This window comes from Anas platyrhynchos, chromosome 33, assembly GCF_047663525.1.
Source record: "Anas platyrhynchos isolate ZD024472 breed Pekin duck chromosome 33, IASCAAS_PekinDuck_T2T, whole genome shotgun sequence".
Taxonomy (NCBI): Eukaryota; Metazoa; Chordata; class Aves; order Anseriformes; family Anatidae; genus Anas; species Anas platyrhynchos.
In genome coordinates this window covers 2,174,751-2,180,305 of record NC_092618.1, presented here as the reverse complement: position 1 = coordinate 2,180,305, position 5,555 = coordinate 2,174,751, and the positions used below count along the sequence as shown (strand labels likewise).

At 44.5% G+C, this 5,555-nt stretch overlaps 1 long non-coding RNA gene across 1 annotated transcript; it reads right to left on the bottom strand.

Annotated features, from left to right (window-relative positions):
* Positions 1-247: 247 nt before the first annotated feature.
* On the bottom strand, positions 248-4,690 carry LOC140000315 (uncharacterized). The gene is made up of 2 exons (XR_011805483.1): positions 4,133-4,690; positions 248-1,022 (listed from the first exon to the last, which is right to left on the bottom strand). It is a non-coding gene; the product is annotated as an uncharacterized lncRNA (long non-coding RNA).
* Between the last annotated feature and the right edge of the window lie 865 nt (positions 4,691-5,555).

Below are 5,555 nucleotides of genomic sequence, written 5' to 3'. Positions count from 1 at the left end.
CCAAAAAGAACAGGATCAACCCAAAATAAAGAAGAAAACCCCAAATACCATGAATCCACCCCTAAATTCCCCCTAAGCCTACCTGATGTTCTCCAAAACCCACAATTTACACTTTTCCAACACGATGACCTCGGAAAACACAACGAAACCCAATGGAGACCCAAAAACACGTCAAAAACACCCAAACAAGAAATGAATCAGAAGAAAATGTTGCCGACGGAAGGAAGACCCAGCACATCAATATGAGTGAACAGTGAACTTCAACTTTAATGGATAGCTCAGTCGCCTTTTATCTAGTTTGAACATAATCAACTCATACATATTGCAGAAACTAAGCTCAGGATTGGTTAACACTTCCCGGGCTTTTCAGTCTGGTCCTCCTTCTTTTGGCTACTTGTCCCACCTTAGGGACTTTCCCGATGGCCCAAGGGCATCGTGTCCTTGAGCCTGATTGGCTCTCAGCCAGCGGTGTACGTGCCAAGGCTCATGTGAGTTGAGTACGGTGCTTCACCAGCCCATTGTCTCCCAACTGCTCAACATTCACATGTCCCGCCTCACTTAACGATTCCTCCACAATTCCCCCGTTTTTATTTTGCAGCAACTATAATCAATATAACTATAAGTAGAAAACGAAGTTCCTCTTTGACAAAGAAAAAACCATCCACCCATGTTCCCAAAAACAGATGTAAACCAACCTCCGAACCAACTATCTTTTACTACAATTTTTTGCGTATGATCCCTTAACCATTTCAAACATAATCAACTCATCAACGAAAGGATCAGACGCAGAAGCGAGGAATAGGCAAAATGAACTTTGTCCAGTTTGTTTTGCCCATGTGACCCACATATTGGTTTGAGGATCGATTTTGCTTAGGATGGCACTATTACGTCCAACCGTCATTGTCAAAGATAACGCAACCAGAATCCCTTGTGCCGTTAGATCAGCCATGGTTGCTGTTATTCGTACTTGATGACTTTTCTTCTGGCTGGTTTAACACATCGACTAGGAACCCAGGTTGGCCCTGTAGGGGAAGAGATACACACATAACCTCGCCCCATATAAATCACATCAGCAGGCCCCAGCCATTGTCCCGTTTTCATATCTTGGTACAGTACTCTCATAATACATTTATTATCATTTTCAGACTTAATGTAATGACATGTCGCGGGTGGTTCCTCATCATCTCCAAATACACACAAATGATTGAGAACAAATAAGGTTTTATCCACCCTCTCTCTAATATCTGTAATGTCTTTAAACTTTTCCAAGTACTGCTTAACTGTTCCATTAGCCCTTAATGAGTCTTTATCTTGGGCTTGTAAAATTTGGTGTTTCCAACCATGCTCATCCTTCCAAGTCACTGCAGCAGCTTGAGAACATTTTCCTGCGTCAGTGAAAACTGTCACTGCATTCTTAAGTGGGATAGAGGATCGTTTTGGCTTAGTTATCCATCCCTGGTTTTCCATCCATGTCAGAGCTGTTGATTGTAATGTTTTTGCTACTATAGTAGCGCCATCCTGTAGTAGTGCAGCTTGTAACTCTTCGGAGTTTTGTATATACCATTCCAAATCGCCTGGTTTCATGGGTAACCAGATAATATTTGGAGGAACCCCATCCACTTGCAATATTCGATTCCTCCCCTTCTTTACTAATTCTGCTAATGTTGCAATTTTTTCTTGAATTTTTCGTCGAGGTTGTAACGGAGGAGCTATCCATTCTAATACCACAGTTTCTCCTCCCTTCTCCCCCGTTTTTATTTTTTGCTGTGTTATGGCACCCATCAGGCATTTTGAGCCACATAGAACGGTAAGATCGAGTGGCTTATCAGATATACGTCGATGCGTGACACTCGTTGTGATCAAAGATGCGATTTGTTGTAGTATTTCTTGTTGTTTTTCTGATAGTGTCACTTTTGAAGCAGGATCAGTTCCTTTTAATAACGGCCGAAGGGGATTTAACAGTTCATTCGGAATCCCGACTACTGGCCTGATCCATTGTAAATCTCCCAGCAGTTTTTGAGCATCATTAAGAGTTTTGATATCTGATTGGATTGTAAGTTTTTGAGGCTGAATGGTGGAATCTGTAATTTTCCAACCCAAAAACTTCCAGGGACTTGTCTCCTGAACCTTTTCCGGTGCAAGTATGAGTCCCATTTGTTTTAAGGTCAGTGTTAAGTCATTTTTCTGTTGTAGACTTGATTCGAATGTAGGCCAATGCGGTGGCCAACTTTGCGCAATGATTATTGTCACATCTGCGCCAGTGTCCAACAATGCCTCAATTTGCAGTTTCTCATCCTTTAAACATACTGTGATTTTTTGTCGTGGTCTCTGCTGCATGCCAAGCGTTAATAACGCTATTTTTCCTGCGGAGCCAAATGCTCCGAGTCCTTGGTCCTTATTGACCATCGGTGGTAGAGATGCTGCAAGGTGTGGCAACGGAATTAATTGAGCTATCTTTGTATTCCGCGGCACATGCATTGGAGGAAACATTGCAGAAACTATAATCTGTATTCCCCCACAATAGTCTTTATCTGTAAGTCCAACCAATATTTGTAATCCATTCAAGGTAGCAGACGATCTTCCGATCAATAAAGCTCCCACAGGATCACCATTGACAGTAACTGGTCCCATAACTCCTGTTCCTACCCTGGTGGGTTTAGAGTCCAATAACGTTACATCTACTGCTGTTGCCAAATCCAAGCCGAGACTCCCTCTGGTGACTGGTCGGAGGTAAACGGTGTCGTTCCGGCCGCTGTGGTAAATGCCGCTTTTTGTGTCGTCGCGGGGCGGTCCTTCCTGCTGCTCTGGCCGTTTCCCGACGCACCATACCGACAGATGACACCACACTGATCTCGTTTTGCACTCTTGTTTCCTATGTCCGGTGATCCCACAGCGAAAACAACGCGGTTGCAGTGAAGACCCTCGGCCAGTAGGATGGCCTCCGGGCGTTTGCAAAGGAGCAAGGGCAGCGAATACTTGATTCTGCGATTGCTGTGCAGTCTCTCTGAATACCTGTGCCTGTTCTTTCATGCTATTCCTATAATATGGTCCGAGTCCCATCAATTCCTCCAACGTGACACCATACAACGGATCTCCAGGTGCCCTTATCACAGCTACTGCCTCTTGACAAGCACTTTGCCAATGCGCATTAAAAAGAAGCTGTTGATGTTGTGTTAGGATCAGCTTCATTATACCACGTATGTCCCCAGGGAGCAATATATTAGTTCCCCAAATATAATCTAACATTTGCCGAGTAGGTTCCCCCTTTAAACCAGAATCATTTACTGTAGATCGTAATTGAGTTAGTAGTTTCCAGTATAAATTTGTCATATTAACGGTCACATTCCCCTGTGCATCTGGTGGCGAGTATACTACCGGAAAAGCTTGTGTTAACTGTGCTGCCGTTTCATAATTTCCTTCACGCAGTGCCTCATTTGCTATTTGCCTCCATCGCTCCTTTTCAAGGCCAATAGGGCCTGGGTCAAAAGGCACGTTCAGGTCAACAGGGGGCGTAACAGCAAAGGCCTTCGATGGCTGCAGACCTTCTCCTCCCTGCGCCCCCGTTGTGAAGGGATTTATGTTTGATGGAAATGAGTTAGCACTGGTCCTTTCACTTGCTCCTTTCTCACTTTCTATTGGAGCAGTTGGAGCTGTTGGTAGTGAGAGCTCCTCTGCTACAGAGGACATTGTCACAGGCACCCCCGAAATTCCCGAGACCCCCTGTGTAATAGTAGAAGTTCTAACGGAAGGTGGCAACGGGCAATCTGTTCCTTCCATATTTATTTGCTGTGGATTAACATTACTAACCCTGCTTGGTGGTCCTAACCACTCTGTTGCAGCAGCGGCAACTCTTTGTTCATCTTTATGTGTGGCTAATGCATTAGCCACTACTCTCCATGGCCTCATCAAATCTCCCAGTAAACTTAACATCGTTCCTAACATCATCAAACAATTTATTTCCAAATTTACGTCACTCTGTTTGTTCAAAAACTGTATCAGGACTTGTAAAACAACCTTTAGCTAGCCCATATACTAATAACCCTGGCAAATCTTTTTCTACAATCTGTATCTAAAATGCTCTGCTTTTCTAAAAAGCATTTCAGCAAATAATACGCCGCTTATCTTTTCATACCTTTATATACGTCGATTGCAGCCTTTGCAAAGACCTCGGCGGCGCTTTTCCGGCGGGACCCTAAATAGGCTCATCCCGGGTGCGGGGACTCCCTTTCACCTTCGCGCGCACCTTCCCGGCGCGGGTGCGGGGATTCTTGTCCCTTCCACCTCCTGGGCTGCGTTGCAGGACCGGCTTCTCCTTTATTCCGTCCAACCGTGGCCGTGGATCACTGCCAGCAGTGTCCAAATCCTGTTCAGACTGGTCCCTGTTCGGGCGCCAATTTGTTGCCGACGGAAGGAAGACCCAGCACATCAATATGAGTGAACAGTGAACTTCAACTTTAATGGATAGCTCAGTCGCCTTTTATCTAGTTTGAACATAATCAACTCATACATATTGCAGAAACTAAGCTCAGGATTGGTTAACACTTCCCGGGCTTTTCAGTCTGGTCCTCCTTCTTTTGGCTACTTGTCCCACCTTAGGGACTTTCCCGATGGCCCAAGGGCATCGTGTCCTTGAGCCTGATTGGCTCTCAGCCAGCGGTGTACGTGCCAAGGCTCATATGAGTTGAGTACGGTGCTTCACCAGCCCATTGTCTCCCAACTGCTCAACATTCACATGTCCCGCCTCACTTAACGATTCCTCCACAAGAAAAAACAACAAAAACTAAGAAATTCCCACGAAAACCACCCGAAACTCACCTGATCTTCTCCAAAACCCACAATCCACACCCATTTACTTTACGAAAATCGAGAACTCAACAAAACCCAACGGAGACCCCAAAACATGTCAAAAACATCCCAAACAAGAACAGGATCACTCCGAAAAAATGAAAGAAAACCCCAAAAGCCATAGATCCACCCCAAAAGTCCCCCTAAACCTTCCTGATGTTCTCCAAAACCCACAATTTACACTTTTTCACCATGGTGACCAACAAGAACCCAACTAAAACAAAACGGAGACCCCAAAACACGTCATAAACACCCCAAACAAGAACTGAATCAGAAGAGAAAAAAACAGAAACTAAGAAATTCCCACGAAAACGATCCGAAACTCACCTGATCTTCTCCAAAACCCACAATCCACACCCCTTTACCTTAACGACCAGCGAGAACCTAACGAAACCCAATGGAGACACTAAAACACATATAAACACCCCAAACAAGAACAGGATCAAACCCAAAAACGAAAGAAAACCCCAAAAGCCATAGATCCACACCAAAAGTCCACCTAAACCTACCCGATGTTCTCCAAAACCCACAAGTTACACTTTTTCACCATGATGACAACAAGAACCCAACTAAAACACAACGGAGACCCCAAAACACGTCAAAAACACCCCAAACAAGAACTGAATCAGAAGAAAAAACAACAAAAACTAAGAAATTCCCACGAAAAACACCCGAAACTCACCTGATCTTCTCCAAAACCCACAATCCAC